The sequence below is a fragment of the Xenopus laevis genome, chromosome 2S, assembly GCF_017654675.1.
Source record: "Xenopus laevis strain J_2021 chromosome 2S, Xenopus_laevis_v10.1, whole genome shotgun sequence".
NCBI classification, from domain to species: Eukaryota; Metazoa; Chordata; class Amphibia; order Anura; family Pipidae; genus Xenopus; species Xenopus laevis.
Window position 1 is genome coordinate 90,541,280 of NC_054374.1, and position 22,401 is coordinate 90,563,680.

The 22,401-nt window shown below is 36.2% G+C and overlaps 1 protein-coding gene across 1 annotated transcript in view; it reads right to left on the bottom strand.

Moving 5' to 3' along the window:
* The window catches only part of LOC108708936 (autism susceptibility gene 2 protein), a 103,771-nt gene that overhangs the window by 31,368 nt on the left and 50,002 nt on the right, over positions 1-22,401 (bottom strand). The window lies entirely within an intron of this gene.

The window sequence follows — 22,401 nt, forward strand, 5'->3', positions numbered from 1 at the left end:
CTACTAGCTACTACTAGTCTACTAACAGGCGAGTGCCATTTAATTCAATAGCAGGCAACTTAAATGGTAACAAGATGTTTCTCCACAGAACAACACTTCTTTCACTGTTGCAAATGCAAAATCGCCTAATGGCTTGTTAAGAAGACCTTTAGTTTATATTCACATTCAGTATTCTGCAAAAAACTAAAAAAAAAAAAAAGGTTCAAAGTTTGTCCAGGTCTAGTAACCATCATTAAGTTTATATTCATGTACAGTATCCTTGAGGTCTGCAAAAAAAGTAATAAAAAGGTATGTTTGTCCAAATGTTTCCCTTTCTTCAGCTAACTATCATTAGGACAGACCACACATCGCTTAAAATAACCAAAACCAACTGTATTATCATCACCTGAGGGAAAATACTGTCACCTACTCCTGCTGTCAGCTGTCCATAAAAATTGTGTTTCCTCAGCTCATATCATTAACACACAGGCTATATTGGGCTTATGAAAGAACCACAAATTAAATGTATTCATTGGTAAAAGTTGAAGAACAGTGTTTCAAACGATGCAAACAAAATCCTTCCATCAAATAACAGCAAATATTAAGAAAATGTCTAAAACCTAATACAAAAAGAAGCCATTGTATTCCCAAAGCTCTTTTCTTACTGTTCCAATGGGTTATTTCTAAATCTGCTTACACAGGTAAAAAATAATGAAATATATATCCTAGCTTTAATTAAGACTCTAGGGCTTTCTGAATGAATGCATTCTGTGCATAAGTGGAGTCTCGTGGGATTTAATTTGTCAGTTTTCCTAATCTCCATAAAAAGAAAATATGGTAATGATAAGCTTGTTTGAAAAATTGGGGGTGTGGAGGGGGGAACCACATAATCTTCTGTCGTTATGCGACAACAATAGGTATCTTCATATCTGTGTGTTAGAGACAGTCTTTGCGCTAACGTGACAGAGTGTGTAATTAGAACGCCAGTGAATGGGCATGCTCGAAGGCTATGCAGCCTTACAAGTAGTTGAGCATTTATATAATGTAATACACACAGCAGAACTAAAAGCAACTGCTATTATTGCCATTGCTTTATGGTCCTATGTTTAACACCTACTGTGACATATTGAAAATGCCTGGTGACATTTGTCAGGAATTAATGGTAAAGTGGAATAAAAGTCCGTCAGACCAATTAAACCAGGTTAAAAAAAGAAATCACTAGAGATATAATATGAAAGCAGTTTAAAAAAAACTACAGCCACTAATATCTTTAATAAATGTTCCTCCCAGCTGCCTCCAAGAGTAAAATCCCATTGTGATATGCCCTGTATGTAGTGTGTCTGAAGCACTGCCCACAGTACCAAACGGCAAAGCTTACCCAATGCGGTGCTATGAGTCATACTTTTTTACATCTTTAAGCAAAACAAGTAAATGGTCAAGAAGTCAAAATCCTAAATAGCTCAGCTGATTAAAGATGTCAAAACTCTTCAGACACTCCATACTTACATGAATACTATACTCAGTCCATAGTAAATTGGTCTCCACCAGTTTGGTTATGACGACCGTTTATTTTGTTTTTCATTTTTCTTGTATTTTCTACATATTTGTGCTACGATGTTTTATTGCCGAAACTATTGATGGAAAAATGGTGCGCATATATACTTAAAATGTAGTTATGTAACATTGCCGATACATTGAATTCTGCAACAGTAACTGGATTATATATATTTGTGATAACAGAATGTATTTTGGTTTTATATTTCTGTTGGAGACTACACAAATAAAAATATTTAAAAAAAAAAAAAATGTCAAAACTCCTTGTGCTTGAAATAGAACATTAGGCATCAACCTGTTTTTACCTTATTGCTCCCCAATCAAAAAGTCAGGATTTCATTCCATTGGCAATAATAAATTCTACTTTAATCACTATTCACAAGAGAATGGTTTGCACTGAAGGGTGGGAAGAACTGTTACTTTAAGTGGTACTAAAGGTGGCCATACACATGAGGTGGGTGATATCGAGCTGATCTGATCGGACCATAATGTAGGCAAAAGGGGCGGTCGGATTGCGGGACCGCATCAATGAACAGATGTGCCCGCTATCCGACAGGATTTTAAACCCTGCCCTATCGACATGTGGCCGACTTTCGGCCAGATATCGGTTAGGGAAGCCCGTCGGAGGGCCCCCCGCATGGACTCGGTCTGTTGGCAGCTTTTATCGGCCCGTGTATGGCCAGCTTTAGAACTTTTCTCATCTCCTAAATGCTAAAAGCCATGGAAGAATGTGTGAAGAATTTTTGTGCAATTCTTAAAAGCAACTAAAGCCTATTAATACCTCAGTATCCCCTTATTTTGTTAGAGGTAATGAACCAGGCTGCTTCCTATATTAGAGTATACTTCTACAAAGAAAACAGTCCCAGACTGTATGCTTCTGGTACACTTTCAAATAACATGGAACCAGGAAGGTGGCTTTTAGTGGTATTGAGTGCTGCCTAGGACCAATGGAGTGCACTTTGTTTATTAGGTGTACATCACCCCCTTAAAAATTGCTTATGCACCATGTGATTCCTATTCATTTTAGCACAGATACATTTTCTAAACTATTCATTTAACACCTATAATTTGCTGTCAGCTTTGCAATTGCAAAGTACTTTGTTTTGAGCAGTAACTGTGCTGTGAGTATTTATTAAAGCAGACTTTCTTTGTTATTAAATAGGCTGGCAGTGTTCCCAACACTGAGGCTCGAGGCAGGGAAATTAATATGCTGACATTTAATGTTAATAAAGGGCCTGAACAATATGCGCCTCTTCAAACTCCTTGTTCATTTGGAATTTAATTTAGAACGAGAATGTGCTCCTTGAGATCAGCTGTGTTGGTAAACATGTATTAAACCTGACACTTGCACAACCTATACTTAATAGACTTTTAACCAATGATGACTACTGACAGACATTTTAAACACAAATACACTCAAATATATCTCTTTTTGAAACATTTTAATATAGGGCCTTTTAACTATATGCAAGCACAGCTGCAATAAAATACACATACAAATTAATTTGTATAATGCTTGTCTTTGCTGGAAACAGTTTAAATGAATATATTATCACAGGTGCAAATTTGCTCTAAATTCAATAACTGATACCCAATCAGATGTAAAGGCTACCTGCTGATAGGTTTCTAAGAGTCACAAAAACACATGTGCACTTGTTAATGTGCAGAACAAAAAGCAAAAGGAATGTAGGCAACTGCTTTGTTCAATATTACTAGTAGACATGACAGATTTATGGTCACAGCTCTTTAAGAGCAAAAGCCTATTGACTTAAGAATGAGAGCAACCTTGCATCCAGCACTGCCATCTCCAAATGTGCACCAGAGTATGTTCAAGTGAAAATTGTGGCATCCTAAAAGTTATGGTGATTGTTCTGAAGCTATTAAATAAATAGCTCTGCCATTTCTGAGACACTAGTGGGCAGATTTATCAAAGGTTGAATTTTGAATTTATGTGAATGTTTTTTTACTATAATAAAGTTTATACTGTGTTTATAAAGTATAAATTCGAATAAACTTACAACTGAAATGGTAGGTTATTTAAGAAAAAATTAGAACGTCTAATATTCAATCAAATAGTCCCGACACGAAAATTCGAATCAAATTTGAATTGCCTCCGAAAAAAACTTGAATGTCAGGAAGGCAATTAACATATTCAAATGGTTCAACTGACCTCTGCCATTGACTTTTAAATGAACTCCTCAGGTTTTAGGTGGTGAACATTCGAATTAGAACTGTTTCCATGGTCAAGGTGTGATAAATCTCACATTCAAATTTACATTTGAATTGGGGGATTAAAATTCAAATGTGTGAATTTTGCCATCAAAAAATAAATTCGAATTTACTAATCTGCCCTTAGGTATGAGGAGTGTGAGAAGACCATGCCCAGGTCATACTTTTAAATGGTGTATTCACAAAAACTCCCACCCATTTGAATTAAAACAATGCCTTAAAGTGATACTGATGCTAAAAAACTACTTTTAAAATATGAATGTACATAAAAAGTTACCTATAGGTCATGTTGATAGAGGTCTGTTTTTGTAAATAATTGTTACGGTAGTTGAAGTTCCTAAACCTGACTGTTTTGCCAACCTGACTGTCCCATCTCAGCCTGTCAGTTAAAAGTTTCTAATGCTAACGGACTTCTGCTGCACAAATATGGCAGCCCCCTCATAGACAGGAACAGGGAGACAGATGGGTAATAGCAAACAAAGCTAATAGATGATCTGGTGTCAGTATCTCTTTAATGACAAAATTACAAAGAGCTAAAAAATTCAGAATTGACAATAAGATGTTTACTTGGCAGCCTATTCAACTGTTTATGCAAATTCCTTCTAGACCTATTCCTGCACAGGTCCTTCCATTAGTCTCTGTTACTCAATTCCTCTGAAAAGCACAATCTCCCCTATGTTTCATTTGACAATTTAATTAAAAGAAACTCAATCCGGAAATTCCAATTTCTGCTTCTACCCGGTCAATTGAAACTAAAAGAAAATGTAGCCAAACTCACTGTTTATCCAAGTCACATTCATTTCCACTTTTAAGGGGGAACTGGGTCTTGGCAAAGTTCAAAGAAATGTCATCATGAACATGTCATAGTGTGTAAACATTAATTATAATCAGGAAGGTTGCAGAATCGGTCTTCTCATTTTACTGAGACCACGGAGAGGTAAAAGTTATTATTTCTGGAAAATAACGTATTAAGGAAATAAAACTATATATTATGTTTTACGAGGAGCAACTGTTTCCCTCCTTTTAAAATTCTAACAAAAATACAGATGCAGGAAAATATTTGTACATGTTAACCAAGTTAATGAAACAGAACACAGAATTCTTTGTAGTGAAAATGTTGGGTTTCCTAATATTTTAAAAAGTCAGTGGAAATAAACCTAACCTATCAAATAAAGCTAACCTATCACAAGCCATACCATGCTAATCAAAATCCAAACCATGCTCAATATGACCTTACAAGTTAAAGTCTATCAGGAAATTTTTTATCCAAAAAGTTCAGAAATATGGCCAACAAATGTAAATAAACACATTTTTACTAAATTGGCCTTTCTCTGTAATGAAACACTAGTGGCCTCATCCCAAAATGAGTGGTGGTAGCCTATGTGGTGATACCCTAGTATCTGCGTCAGCATCCAGTGGCCAGAGTGGTACAAAATGAACTGTGGCCAATTCAAATATATATAGGTTTGAATTGAAGGCATGGCTAAAGCAACTGCATTAGGTTCTCAGGCACCGCCAGTAGGCCTTGAATAGTAATACAGATAATTATGGCATCCTCTCAGATAGTACCAGTGGATCAGTAACTGGCTGAAATAAGAAATTCTGACCATCCGACATATAGCTGCAGGTGAAATGTTATTAATTTATTTATTCACGATTGCCAAAAGCAATGACATTTATAGACAAACCCAGAGAGTCCCTCGGTACATAAGAGAAAGTATTCACGTACTTTTTTAAAATAAATTGTCTGTACTTACATTTCCATTCAATCGTTTTATAGGGTTTGCAAACCAACATCATCAGACCAGAGACCAAATAACTTGTTTTTAATTTAGATTTTTCATCATTTTCTTCTTCCACTAGACATTTATTATAACACAGCACACAGTATAAAAATATAATGATGAATAACTGTTTCAGCTAATACAAAACAGCAGGAGATTATAATGAGGCTTAGAGAACATTTACATCAATTTTATCAGCTGCTGAAAGGTTTGCTCTTTTAACCCTTGGAGGATTCAGTAGTTTAACTGTGTGGAAACAGGGCATTAGTTTAACAGGTAACAGCGCAGCATGCTCTTCCCAGGATTCTTCCAAGGAGGCCACCACCTGCACAGAGTAAATTTGTTGTGAAATTACGCGTATAATGGAGCCCTCAGACACCAATGCAATATGCTACAGAAAATGCCTAACTCTAAGCTAAGAAAACAACCATGTATTCTACACTATGAGCACCACACTGTGTATCCGTAAGCAAAATAAAAGATGAAAAAGAAGCAGCAAAACAGGTGTTTGTGTATAATGTAGTGCATTGTGATTCTAATATTTACACACAAACAATATCATACAGACTGAGGAATATAAGTGGGATCAAAATAAATACTGCAAATGTATGTTCCTATGTGAAAATAGTTGATCAGTACATTAAAGAAGAATATTCATCATTTCACGTTAATATATGTGCAACATGAATCTGTACATGGTATCTTAGTGCCTCAAAAAACAGGAAAAAGAGTGAATTGCACATGCATACTGTGTGCAAACACAGTTATGTCTCGTTTAAAAATAAATTAGCAATAGAATATTAAAGATTTGTGTGTACTACTAGTAAGCATTCAAAAAACAAATTATTTGGCTTCAAAAGGTTATAACATATTACCGTAGTGATTACACTTGAAACCTGCTAAGCTTAGGGGTCATCACAAATCATCAAGAAAATCAGGTTTGCCTGTCACATAAGATGATGCTACAGGGCTGATTATTAAATTATGATGCTAATTGTGCTGCTGGGTTAAGAGCTGACCTGTACCAATAATCCGAATCATGTGATATTTATATGATATATATTCAGTATATTGTGAATCGTTATCTAAGATCAGTAAGTGACAGCATCACAGAGTAGGTGCAGAGAATCAGTAGCAAATGGGGAGCTACAGGGGCATGATTGGAGGCGCAGATCTTCCCTGCTAAAGGGCTGTGGTTGCCTTCGGCTGGTATAAAAACTCTACTTTCTTAATAAAGCTTTTGTTCTCCGTTAAATGATTAAAGCAACACAAAAACTGTAACTGCAATGCAAATCCAGTAACTCAACAAATGTCCAATCAGAATATAACAAATTACAGTAACAGACTTAAAATTATTGGCTTCTCTGCATATTTCTTTATTCACCCAAAACTGCACACAGGACTACTGCCTGCGAGACATATTAGTGATACAACCAGCAAAGTTCAATTACTTGCCTTTTGTTATATATTCAGACAGAGTACTAACTTAGTTGGCTTTGTGTTGAAAACAATTCAAGCATAATTAACTTCTACTTTTCACGGGCCCCAATAAAGGGTTAATAGTGGAAAGGTGTTATCTGCAGAATGTTTCTTCCTCAGCACCATGAATGACATAAACCTGCCAGGCATGTAGACTATAATGGCCTAATCCATCTACATTATACAAAAGACAGATTAGCTTTTACTTAAATACTCTTGTTTCTTAAATTTCCTGCTTGTCATTTTGCCAAAGGAAGCTCTTAATCTTGCAAAAGAACCAGAACACTTTCCGATGTCTGCACAGAAACACAAGACAAAGAGCTAACGTAGAACTGGAAGACGGAGCCAAGGTTTTTAAGATAATCTTGCGATTTTGTGGCTTTATATGCAGTTGGATCATGATGCACATCTGCAATTACTCTTTACAGGCAACAGAAGAAACAAAGTTCTTTTCACTTAGAACTGTCAGGCTTGGAACAACGTAGTATTCGGCCCTGACCAGTTACAAGCACACTTTCCTAATTGCCATTTTCTATCTGCAATCTCCATTTGGCAATTGATTAAAGGCATTTGTCTATCTGATGGTGACTCATAGCAGTGAGGTAAATTCCTGAATGTCACTCCCTATTTTTGGTTAAGGGTGAGATTACAATAACAACATTTAAAAAAAAAAAAAAAGAGGTTAGCTAAGTGGTTTCAAATGTAGCAGGCCAGCTTCCAACTGGCATTCTTGAATGCATGAATGGAGAATTTATTTTGATACAGTGCAGACAGATTTCATTAATCTACGTTTTGTTTAAAAGAAAATTGATACATAGAGTACCTATTAGAAATACAGCACTGCACAATGAGTATTGCCTGTTGTGACTTGGAAACTTGTTTGTCAAGTAGAATTATGGGCAATGAATTATTACTTTTTAGGTGTGTTCTGCTCACTTCAATGTATGGGCCAGTCCATATGTACAAAAGCAAAACTATCAATCCTGGAAAATGTTGCAGCACTGAAGGTATGAATAATAATGGTGAATCTGTAAATTAACTTAAGTGGATCAGTTCTTGCTCTGGCCAAGGATTTAGATCATCCTCAGGTATATCAAAATTGGGCATTTGGGCTGAATCTCATGCCAACAATTGGATCACAATGGGGTCCATGCAAAGTCATCAATAGTACATTGTATTTATAATGTAATTTGTTTCTCGTTTGAGATATTTTTCATGTGGCCTAATCAATATTTGAACATGCCCCTATCAGATCTTTTGGAAGGGCAATGCTTTTAATCCCATACAGAAGTCAAAGGCTGCATATTTATTCAATAGCTGTTACCTTTTGTATGTAGATACCACTCAAACCTTCAGAAATAAAAGGTAAAATTTGGTAACAATGAATATTACACTATTCATGCATTTTCCTTTGTTATGCTTCTCCTTTCACCTCCTGTTATTTTCAAAAGGTCACATTCAGATGTTATAACTGTATACACATATTTAACAAAAATATAGGATACTGAATGTAAAAGTTAACAAACAATCTTCTCTGAATTTCTATTTGTTTGTTTTTAGATACTATAGAACTAAGTGATCAAGTTAAAATAGTTAAACAAAATGTTTAAGGTCCAAAATTCAATATGCAAATACATCAAACTGCGATTTACTTTTGCTATGAGACAAAACAACAGAATGAGGGTTCTAAAAAGAAAAGATACATGCTATAGTCTTTAAAAGAGAACTAAACCTCCCTAATAGTAAAAATCCCTACCCACTACCCTTCATACCCCCCCCTTCCTGCTCCCCCCGCATAGGTGATTACCCTTGAAAGTGCACCTAAATTATTACTCATGTATAGGTGCAGAGTAAGTGCAGGGGAGCTCATGGGCGCCATCTTCCAGCTGTTCGGTATTCTTCAGGTCCTCTTTCCTTCCAAATTCCTGGCCTGTTTGGCGCATGCGCAGTTGCTACGAACCAGAAGACTGCTCCAACTGCACATGCGCCAATACGGCATTCACTTTTAAAAGAATACAGAAGAGCTGGAAAATGGCACCCATGAGCTCCTCTGCGCTTACTCTGCACCTATATGTGAGTAATGAATTAGGAGCACTTTCAGGGGGGAAGGAGGGAGGGGGGACTATGTAGGGTAGTTGGTAGGGGTTTTTATTATTGGGGGTTTAGTTCTCTTTTAATTATATAATAGCCAGTGAGTATGATGCACATATAACCCACCAGAGAGAGCAAGATTGTGACTAGTTTTAACTTTACGCTCAGACAACATTATTAGGTGCGATTGTAATCCCTAATGGTCTGATCCAAGATTCATACAAATTACTTAAATCTCATTTGTTTTAAACTATTTTTCAGCTTTAACAATACTCAAGAGCTGTATTTCTCCTGTGATCATCTGAGTTAATATCCTCCACAGAGAATTTAGGAAAATCAAATGAATCACAAACAACTATTGGCCATGTTCTTGCTCTTTGTAAACATTATAATTTACAAAGTAAAGTATAAACATTTACAGAACAATAATTTGCATTCATTTATATCAACAATAAATTCAAACAACGCAGTAGTATCACCTGTATGGCCCTGGGCTGATTTTAGAAATATAAGCAACACCACAAAATGTCTTGATAAAGTAACATTTTCCTTCATTTAACACCAGCCTTAGTTTGAGAGTGACATATGAAACATAAACATGCTTCTTAAAGCCTTATGCAGTGCAAATCTGTCCTCTGTATAAGAGGAATCAAACTATGCTGCTTCCCTTTAACTTTATTAGTATTAATTATACTTCATATTATATACAGTACATATGATTTACTTTCCCATTTATCCTTGTGTTATGTACTCCCTACCTCCAGTCTATCATTGGGACAGAAAATGCTACTAAATATAAATTAAGAGAATGCAAGATAAGAGTACAGCAGTTAAGAAATATAATAAAAAAATTAAATGTAACAACATAAAAGTCATAAAATTGGGAGACCGAGATCTGCAAAGCAAAAGCAGTTACTAAGCATTCAGAGGTCATCAGACAGTAAGTCCACCAAAGGGAACCTAAAAAAAAAAATACACTCATCAATGGAAGAACAACAGAAGACCAAGTGAAAGTATACCATATATCAGCAGGAGACACTCAGCAGCAGATACAGCAGAAAAGGGCAGATAATCAGCAATAATGACAGTTAGCAACTCACAGAATTAAGGATGGTGAAGAGGTTAAAGAACAAAGCAGAACAGAGGTGAAAGCACAAAATACATAAATAATAATACATTAATAAAATTAAGTACTAATGTATTCTGCATGAAAATGCGCAGTAAGTGGCTAGTAAAACTTTTTATTTAAAGTTTTATTCATTTGTTTGAACAGCAACATATTTGTAGATAAGTATAATAAATTTATTCTTTATCCATGTGTTTGAATCATCTTTTATACATTTTCCCCGGGCTAGTAAAACTTTACTTGACATAGGCTTGGCACTTTTTAAAGCTTGGTTGCATCCAGAAAATTCAGATACAAACAGGCCTGACAAAGTTTGTTTTTTTGATTCCCTGACTGTGTGTAAACTGGAAATGTTACATTTTATTGTTTTTAAAGTCTTTTTTTAAGTTTCACAAATGAATAAAGCTCTAAGAATTATATATTGATTATAGATACTGATTAGAAGCTTCCTTGGGGCCACATCATGTGCCATTTTTTCAATGCTACTTTGATTTCCTGGTTTGCTACAGCAATACAGTTTTCAGCCAGAGAAAGGTCTATAGTGATTAATCATGTACTTTCCATGGTAATAAAGCAATATGCTTTATGCCTGCTTCAGGGCTCCTACACATACCAACAACAATTGGTGCATTTAGTAATATATGCAAAACAAAAACATTAACAATGGCCTAGCAGCCCCCATAAAATATGCATACATTTTTTTTATGTACACACAATTATGATAAAGTTATTAAAGGGTATTCATGGTTTTAGAGTGACACCTTTAACTCGCTGAACAGAATGCATACTGTATACATTGCTTCTAATATTTGCCCCTAAAAACTCAACAAAGAAGAGACCAAGTAGTGTGAAATTACAACCCATAAAAGTTATTAAGTTCTTAATAAGTGCTAAATTTTATCAGTTAGTAGGCAGACTTTTCCACTATACCACTTTACTACTTATTTTAGGCCATGTAATAATAATTTAGCAATGTCACAAAAATAAATGACTTGAGGCTTCCACTTCTAAATCAAATGTGACTTAAAATAACCTTTAATAAGTTGTTTCTCACTACAACATAAAATATTAGTAAAAGTGAGGTGAAGCACTCACTACTCTACATGATATTAAACAAAGTAGTATATCGCTCTAAAAAATAAAAAGCTGTGGTTTCGTTAATGTGCAGTTTAAGGACAATCTACTCTCTGTACTTGCATTTAAATGTTCCTTGATTATTTTCTTAAACATATTCCTTATTAAGGAAATGCTTTTAATTTACCACTAGATACAAAACAATGCCAGTTCAAGCCACAGTTTTGGAGATGAATTATATTGCGATTATAGCTTAGGGTCTAAATACTACCGCACGTCAGCATGATATCAGGTGGCTATGTAATGGTTATACTGGTAAGATATTTTGCTCTGCCAAATGTACTGGGCTTCTAATGGAAAATGTATCTGATGGTAACCTAAATCCACTATGCACCTTATTAAATTGAGAACAAATTGCAATGTACTGAAACTCTCAGGTGACTGCCACTTTATTTTTTTAACAGAGAAAAAAAATCTATAATGTTAGGTTTACTTTAGGAAAAATATATCATGTCTATTCTTTTCCGGTTTTAATATGATCTGTCCTTTGTATTACGGATGTCCACATCACTAGCATCTGCCTAGTAAGAAATAATTGATGAAGAGAGGGTTAGGACAAGGTTAGGGAACATTCAGTCTTATAGCTGTTGTACAGCCACTTGTTCTGAGAACCTGCAACATCAAACATTTTATTATTTTAAAACATATCTGTGGTGTTCATTTATCGATTGCATAGCTACTGCTCCCAATATTTTAATGGAACTAGGGAAGGTAAAAATGCAGCATTACAAATCTTTGGGCTAGAGCCACTGGCTAAAAAATACATATTTGTTAAAAATGCCTAGCATTTTAAAGAAAAGTGCCTCTTTAAAACAGTATTCATCCATAAAGTAAAAAAAACCCTACCTTACATAGACCCCCTCCCTCCTCCACCCCAGCCTAGCTGCTACCCCAGGCAAATGCCGCTAAGGCCTTACTTACTCCGCTGGACAGAATCTGCACTTAGGGGTAAGTAAAGAATTCGGGGCATTTGCCTGGGGTAGCAGCTAGGCTGGGGGAGGAGGGAGGGGGGTCTATGTAGGGTAGGGGGTAGGGTTTTTTTACGGTTGAATTCTCCTTTAAGACAGCTTGGGGTTGGTATGCCAATAATTATAGGACTATAGATGGAATTATTTCTGTTTAAAAAATCTTAATGTTTAAAAATTCCTGCTAGCATTCATGATCTATAAATAAGGGCATGCCTCTTATCAACTCAGGCCATGCCTAGATGTAATCAGTCATGCCACCAGCCTGCCACAGTGGTTCACAGATCAGGGCTGCCTGATATTTACAACATTTATATTTAGGAGGTAACTAGGAGGCAAAGCTATGTTCCCCATGCATTTTAATTTGGTACCCCTACTATTTCATTGGTTTCCAAACAAACCATCAAGGGCTTCATCAAAGTTAATGCTGTGAAAAGCACTTCATTAGCCTCTTTAGAAGCATGCTTAATTTCCTACAAGAATCCCCATTGCTAGAGTTTTTTTTTAAGCTCAGCAGGAAAAAAAACATTAAACACATGTTTTTGGTTTAAAAATTGCCATCCCTTTAACTAGTTAAAGTGCTTGTGGCACTCTCAGGGTTCGGGCAAATGACTGAACTAATCTGGAATTAGCCAACTAAATGCATATTTTAGAGCACATAGCTCTATTACATTATGCAGCTGCTTATTTCATTTTCTTTTAATGCATAATGAGTAGATGTTTTAACTGCCCTGAGATTGACTTGGTACTCAGTAGGTCACTGCTGATACATAAACATGAATATTTAAATATCTTTTAATGCCTGCTTACGCTGTTTTCCACAATTTCAATTTCATTTTCGGCTAATTAGGTAATAAAGCGGTCATAAAACTTTACTTCAAACGCAGATCAATAAACTGCTCACAGATGGATGGTTTATGAAGGGTAATGCCAACAGCTGTATAATACTAAAACATTCTCTGTTATGACAAAATAAACATCTCTCTTGCATGTTTGAAGACAAACTTGAAGGAAATGAATGAAATTATTCTAAAACTAGTCTGGTTAATTAGACACTATACAGACCATCTACAGATTTATAAAATGGCCAATGTTTAAGGCCCCTTGTTTCATTGCCCCTCGTTTGCAACTGAAGGCAAGTGTTTAATTAGAAGCATGCAGAATAACATGTCACTATGGTTTACAAAAGATAAATTGCAAAACAAAACACATACCCTTGAAGTATTTTTTAAATTGTTTATTACAGTCAATACATTTATTTTCTTAGTATATTTATTACCACAAGATGTTTACCCTCATTCAACTTTGTTAGTAACCTTACTGAAATGATGCAGAATGTAATCTAAGCACATTCAATTGGCTCCAGATTCAAACTTCAGTGGTAAGGGCTCTTACAGACGAGTGTTTGAAGCTGCGCTCCCCTGCATTCCGTTTTTATGCATTCAGCCGCAGGGGAGCGCAGTAGTAGTTTAGTTTCTTTCAATGGGGCTGTACTCACACAGGCGCATGTAGGCGCTGAACGCAGGTTGAGATGCAACATGCTGCATTTTTCCTGCGTTCGGCGCCTACTTGCGCCTGTGTGAGTACAGCCCCATTGAAAAAAACTGAATGCATCTACTCCTGTGCTCCCCTGCATAAAAACAGAACGCAGGGGAGCACAGCTTCAAACGCTCGTCTGTAAGAGCCTTAAATCTTTTTTACCAATGTAAAGGACCAAATGTAATTACCAAAACCTATTATAATTTATTTTGCTCTAGACACAACCCTCCCATTATCTGCTATTTGTAGCTGCCGTTGATATTGTTTCCTCCATTTTGTTGAGGGGGGCACTTTTAGAGTAAGCAGTAAGTCTAAAGCTGGCCATACACTGAACGATCTGTTCCTTTGGCGACGCCTTTATGCTGACCTTCAAACAATAATAGCACATCGACAACCTGCCTGATCAATATCTGGTTGATTTTTAGTCAAGCTGGTTAAAGGGCCCCACACACAGGCAGATAAGCTACAAACTTGGCATGAAGGGGCCAAGTCTGAAGTCATCTTAAATCTGCCCATGCATTTCCCACCTTAACAGCTTTAATGGTTGCTTCACCAAAAATTCACAAACGTTGAAAACTGAGCATTTTTTCTTTTTTTTTGCACAATTTTTTTCAAAGCATTTTTCATGGTAAAAACAGGCAAAAAACATCACCAATCCCAAGTATTAACCATGCTCACTCCTTACAGGAAACACGAAGCCTTGACTTTATTAATAGCTGGGCCAAAAATGATTCAATCCACAAAGTAATAGCCAAGCTTACCCATGAGTCTTACTTAAATTTCAAGCATTCAGTAAAAAATATATAGACATTTCTGACCATGTGACTTGACCAGAGGGATATTATTATGCATATAATTATTTAAGGTAGCATTTCACCATGGTCAGGAAAGGGTCCAGATACAAACAAATCATACCAGTGACTTACGCATTTTGGATGTCCCCTTTTGTAGTGTGTGTATATATATACACACACACACACACACACACACACACACACACACACACACACACACACACACACACACACACACACACACACACACACACACACACACACACACATCCAACCAGATGGCAACATACTTTGTTTGCACTGTGACTACATGTTCCAAGGCAATACTTGAGCAATTTTTATTGATAGCGAGGTGATGCAATGTTACTGCAATGTAATTGCTTGTGTTCTTAAATTACAACCAGGTGTTCAACCAATGGTTATTTTTCATCAGTACAATTAAAACAAGCAAACAATAAGCATACCGTTTTATATAATGAAACACATATCTGATTAGTTGCTATGAATTTCATATCAGTACACAGGAAGACTTTGTTAAAGCATCTTACATATGCAAATGACAAAGTACAACATTCATTATTGTGCCAGATAAATGAATCAATACTGCTTAGTCTATATGTTAGCAAATAGGCCCCAGAGACTGCAGTGAAAATGACAAAAGTAAACATCCGGATCCTCTTATGGAACAAGGCCAATCGAAAGTCAGAAATTGTACACTTAAGCAAATAACTATTTAATCTTTAATGAAACTGAACTTATTTTCATGGGGCATCAATAAATGTAACAAACTAGCAACTGCTTTATTAAAGGGGACCTGTTCGAATTAAATAAGGAACCCAAATTCTTTTTTAATTAAAACATCCATATGTTTTACAAATGCATTTAAAAATATTAGTTGTCTAACATATATTGTGTTCACCACCTCTATGCAATCACTTTCATTTCTGAGCATCCTTGATGTCACTGTCCTCCTTACATGACCTGTCCTCCTCACTGTCTCAAGTTTTGGTGCATACATGAAATTTTAAGATGATGCAAAGCTTGTCTCCACAAAATGTGTGTGCTCTAATTGTGGATTCCAAAAAATGTATGAAACAAAATGTAATCTCTAAAGTGTAAGTCTATTTTGCTTGATTAACACAATAATCTAGGATCTGAAATGACTTCTTAAGACCCCCATAAACTGGGCAATAAAAGCTACTGACCAACCGAGTCGGCAATTTATTGGCCCGTGTGTTGGGCCATCCCAGATCGGGCAGGGTAAAAAATCCCGTCAGATTGTGGCCCCATCTTTTCCCTGATGCGATCCGACTGCCCGTATGGCCTCCATTCTGATCAGCCTGATATCGCCCCCCTAAATGTGGGCATATCAGGGAGAAATCGCTCTAGTTTGGTGACATCTCCCTGAGATCTCCACGGATCTCCTTGTGTATGGCCACCTTTAGGGTAAGGGCACATGCTAAAATTCAGGGGGAGATTTAGCCGCCCAGCAACAAATTGCCTCTCTCCGAAAAGCCTTCCTGACGGCTAAAAGTTCGGGGAGATTAGTTACCCCAAAGAAGCGATTAGTTGCCAGGCGACTAAATCTCCTCGAATCTCCCAGTGTGACCTTACCCTTAGGATGACAGGTCCCCTTTAAGTAATTGGATTTGCTACATAGATTACATAAGTAACCTGAATCTAAAAGTAAGAGTGGCCAGGATGGGTGAAACACTCTAGCATAGCAGACAGCAAGGGACAAAAATTATTTTGAAAGGTTATTTCACTGCTCTTTTGCTATCAGGTAATAAACCATATTATATCACCCTTTTCCTTTCTCTTCTCTCTCCAATCACCTTCACTTCCCCATCTTAGAGCTTTGCTACTTGCTTGATCGGTTTTGTCGCCTGCAGCAATTTCTAACTGACTTGGCTCAATCAGTGCAGCATCAGCTTGATCTGACATATCTACCAGAATGCCTTGCAGCACACCTCTCACTTTGTCATAAGGCTTAGATCTGCCTTCGGGACAGGACTTTGTTTTCTTAGGTGTCTCATGTTATAAAAGTAATTCATCAGTCATTATTTATGTATTTCTCTTGCCAACAAATAGCCTTGACTGCACTTAACATGCAATTATGATGATTTCACACATCTAAAAATATTCTTCCATATAAATGCCTTCAAGACATACACTCCTCACAAGTTTTTTTCTTGCATGCCAAAATATTAAATCAGAAAGCGAAATGTCAAATGGCACGGTCACTGAATTATATTTGAAATCAAAATTATATTTGGTAAGTCATTTTTTTTAGCCATTATATGAAGAGAAAAATTGTGAAAAAAACAATGTTTTTTGGCAATTTTTTTCTCTCTTTTATGCTTGAAAGATGATGAGTGTGAACAGAGTCAGAATAGCAACCTCCACAGTTAAGTGTCCTAGTTTTATTGGAATCAAAAAACCTAACTTCAATCTCTCTCAAGTACAGGTGGAATAAATTTTATTTTCTCAGCTCAGGCAAGGTTCTTAGCAAACCATTCATAAAACAGGAAGCATTATTTAGTGTGGGGCAGAAGACTAAGATGATCTCCATCCTCCAACCACCTAAATAACTCAAGAGAAGGGCAAGCTACCAAAGAATAAATAAGATAAGAATTAGGCTTCAACTGGCACAGGAGTTTAGTGATAGGCAAGCCCTCACCTCATGTTAATGATGCTGCTACCAGGATGAATAAACTGCACTACCAAGTAGAGCAGTGCAGTCTAGCAGTTGCGTGGTTTATGTCCGATTTGCAATGGGCATCAATAAGTTCCCTTAACAACAAGAGCCTCCACTAAAGTTGCCCATACAAGGGCAGATTTAAGATGTGTATTGAACAGCTTATCTGTCCGTGTAAGGAGCCCTCCAAAGGTCCTCCCTGACCGATATCTAGCCACAAAACGGCCAGATGTCGATTGGGCATTGATTTCATGTAAAATTGAGGACCGCATCAGCTAGTTCATGCAGTCCATGTTCTGTTGGTGCTTATTCCCATTATTGTAATCTGATATTGCCAACCTTTGGTGGGCATATCGGGGGAAAGAGCAGCGCTTATAGTGTATGGTCACCATTCATCTTGCTGAAGTAATAGGCAACATAGAGCACTTCTGGGTGCTTTCCAATTATTTTATCAACCAATAATATAAGAATTTTGCTACTGTAAGACACTTTTTTCAATTTGTGTGTGTGTGCATATGCGAGTGCATAACGGCAACACATCTTTTTATTATTTTTTCCTGAAGTTTTTTTTTTTAAATGCTGCCTTGGGGCAAAAGATGGGATATTAAGAAAGTTATCTCAGCTGAGTAATAAATCACTTCTTTCTTTTGTGATAAAATTGCTTGCCAACGTGTGATGTGATGAAACAGTCTGCGTATCTTTCTTTTTTGAAGTAGGTGTTTCATTTATGATTACTGAACACTCTGATAATCAACATTAGCAAGAAAATCCATGAAGTCATAAAAATAACATAACCTTCGAAACCCTAACTGTCTAGTATTTTGTTTGTAATATCAGATACTCTTCCATTCACTCTTTATGCATGCTTAGGACTTGTTCGGGGCATGCAAACATCTATTGTTGGCTAGAAAAAAGAAAATGCGTGTATGTGTTTATATATAATACAATGTGTGTATATGTGTTTATATATAATATATTCTATACACACATTATATCTATATATTTATATATATATATATATATATATATATATATATATATATATATATATATATATATATAGATATATATATATATAGATATATATAGATATATATAGATATATATATATATATATATATACACACATACACACATTTTCTTTTTTTCTACCCAACAATATGTTTTAGCTTGTGTTGTTTGCATGCCCAGAAAACAAGTCCTAAGCATGCATAAAGAGTGAATGGAAGAGTATCTGATACCAATCCAAATCCTTTCCATTTACTGTCTAATTGCTCTAATTGCCTCGTGTAGCACAACCGCTAATAAATCCTTGTCTAGCAATCATTTACTCTACGGGAAAACAAGCTGTAAAAGTGTCACAGAAGGACACATCAGATTGCTTCCTTAGCACTGGAAAGCAGCTCTCAAAACAACCAGCAGGTTTTAGAGGGAATTTGATATCTTTTGGATTTTCAAATAAAGATCCAGTTACTAAGGTTGACAATGCCTAGACAATGTTTGGTTTATGTCTATGACCTGAAATCCACATAAACATCAGTTTATAAAAGCAAGGTAATCTCGTTACCCAACTTCAAAGGTTTAATGACATGTTTAGCAATTCAATATGGAAAAAAATAAGAAAGTACACACAGCCATTAATGCACTGATGTAATTGCACAACAAATTCAAAGAAAACATACTTACCAGGAAGCTGTGGCTACACACACATCTACAGACTACACATACATTTTAAAAAGAATTTTGAAAGCTTTGAACCAATTTTTTCAACTGTTAAAGCACAGAGGCAAAAATGGCTTAAACCATCCCCACTTGTACTTGAATTGATTTTGTCAGCCCACAAATGAGGCATTCCACATTTAAGCCCCCATAGACACAAAGATTTTTCTTTGATGAACGACCGATTTCAGTGCAATCCAACCAAATTATCCGTCAAATTATGGTTAAAGGTGGCCATACATGGGCAGATAAAGCTGCCGATATTGGTCGTTTGGACAGATTTGACAGCTTATCTGCCCGTGTATGGGGGCTTCCGACAGGTCTTCCCGATCGATATCTGGCCACGATATCGATCGGGAAGGTTGGATTTTTACCCGACCGACCCGTCGGAGCCCCTTGGCGCATCGTAATTCGAACGTTCGGCCATACGGCCGAACGTTCGAATTACCCCCGATATAGCCATGCCGTTAGTGGCATATCGGGGAAAGATCCGCTCGTTTGGCGGATCTTTGAGTCTATGGCCACCTTAAGGTTAGTGGGAATCGAACAATCGTGCATCTAAGAAAATTGATCTGCCAGGTTAAAAAAGTTTCATTGGTCACAGTGAAATCTATCTATTGTCCAAATGTTTGCAGGGCCAAGCAGGCAGATCCCCTCAGTTCTCTAAGCTTCAACTAGACCGCATTGCTTGAAATGGTCTTTTTAGTTGATGGACAAATCGTACTTTTAAACGATTGTTTTAAGATAAGCTTGGTCTTACAATAACTAAAGGATCTTTTAAAAATCCTAACATCTATGGCCAGCTTTATAGGCAACTACTGTCAGTGACAGCGTTTGCACAAGCACTTGCAGACACTGAATATCTGAGTACATGGGGGATCGTTTCGGTTACTTTGGAGCAGAGTACACTTATATAGAACAATTGCCAGGGTGCTGGTTAAGAATTGTGAATATATTAAAAAATATACACTCACAGCATCACAAAACTTAGGGGCAGATTTATCAAAATGTAAGCACTAACTTTTATTCATAGCTAAATATGCTTCTAAAAATCCCATAGGAATCAATAGAAAGTGGGTGAGGATTTTCTTTGGCAAACTATAATCTTACATTTTGATAAACCTGCCCCTTAGCATCAAATTAAAAGTGTTTTTATTGAAAATACAATGCTTCAGTCACAAAGAGTATCTTTTCTCATGGAGAAACAACCCTTTGCTATAGGTCAAGAGGGACAGACAAGTGTGAACATCTGTGATTTACTCCACCTGTTTTACTAGACAGACTTTAGGGTCTGTTTTTGAAATTAGCCACTTGAATTGCAAAACAAAAATGTTCTATTTTAAAACAGCAAATTTTATAAATGAATGCACTGTGCTATAAAAGATTTGCCACCAGGCACCTTACATATATTCCAGATATTTTTTCAATAAACATTAGATAAATCTACAAAAACATATCTACTTGATCTGACTACATATTCTTGGTGGGTTTCTATAGAGCCCTTATTAAACCAAGCATATGTCACGCACATAATTAGCAAACTGGGGCACTCGCTTATATGCATGTGTGTCCCCCTCCAAAAGCTTCCTATCAGTGTAAGCAGCATATTATTTGCTGGGGGTGATATTGTGCCAATGTAAATGCTTGGCTCTAGGGGATACGAAAAGTTATAGCATGGAATGCGGTCCACAATCAAACAGAAAAATTAATCCTGCCCGATCAACTTTTTGCCCAGGACCTAAATCAACATCTTAAATCTGCCCCTGTATGGCCACACTATACTGATACTGATGAACCAGTAATATGTAAGAGGCCAAGGCAACTATTATAAAAAGGAATGAAATTGAATCCTCACATGGTATACTCTGCACAATCAAGCTTTAGAATAATTTAGCTTGGGATACATTGTCCAAAATGCTTGGTACCAGGGGTTTTCCGCCTAAAAAAAAATTCAAAGTAAACCATATAAGATTGTTTTCTACCAATATAAATGTATGCAGTTTAGTTTGCATAGTACTGTTTTATTATTATGGAATTAAAGGAAATCCTAAAAAAAATATAATTTGCTGTAAAAACAGCCTTTCTGTAATTCTGAGCTTTGTGAATATCATGTTTCCAGATAAAAGATCCCACACATGAAGGCAGAAAATGTACCTGTAAGTACAACTGCATCCTAGCTCAATGAGTTAATCCAGCCATTCAGTTTTCTAATCTCCTAGCAAAATAGACTGGAATGTTTTCTACTTGTATTTAAGACTTTTTTCTGTCTTTGTTGTCATAACAGATGACAGAGGCCTTAAAAGCATCCCCTTACACTCTGATGTGACACATCACAGGCTGTTAATCCTGCCCCTGGGTCAGGCTAAATTTATCTTTCATGTTCATTTTTATAGGGAAATGGCAGCTGCGGGAGTAGCTTGAGCTCCTTTGGGAAATGTAAAACAGTTTTTAATCATGGTGGATTGTTAAAGAAAACAATCTGCTGTAAGTAAAAGTTGATGAATCAGTTTGAATTTTAATACTGTAATGAGTGTTCGTTAGCCGCAGGCCTAGAGAAACAAATAAACAAACACCAAGTGACCAGCAGTCTCAGCCATCAGGGAATTGTCTTGTGGGACTTTGCTATATTTTGCCTAGAAATAAACTGTGAATATGTAAAATGAAAAAATATCTAGGTTTGATATGTTTGTAAAGATATATAAAAATGGCACTGAAATAAGTAATAGGTCACCAGATTAATGCCACCACTTACCGTTAGTATAATCCCTTGAATTTATAATGCTACATAATTAGTTTGTGTAGCCAAGTGTAAAATTATGGCTAAAAGGACTTGTAGAAAATGCAGCATTGAGTGCCACTGCTTTTTACACTACAATTTTGGTGCATACTAGCATAAAGTGTTAGCCTGGAATTAAAAAAAATGTACACCTTTTAAAATGGTGCATTTAGCTCTTTTTAATGGACTTTTTTCGGTTATGGTGATGCAGGACACTAATTTATGATAGAGTAAAACAATGGTTCTTTATAAATATACCTTTACTTTATATATACACTTATTTTTTGGAGATAATGTTACACAGCTTTATAAACGTGCTTCTTTGAGCAGTTCAATATCTTCAGCAGGCATATCGCTTTTGCTTCTTCTTATTTATACATAATAGATCAATTCCTCCACCCAGTAGACTGCATATTGCTCATTGAAAGGACATCTCATCATATTCATAAAAAACAATGTCAATACCTCCAAACATTACTAGCTATTACTATACATGCAGTGAGTGTAAAGCCTTCTGAAAACAGAAGATATCTA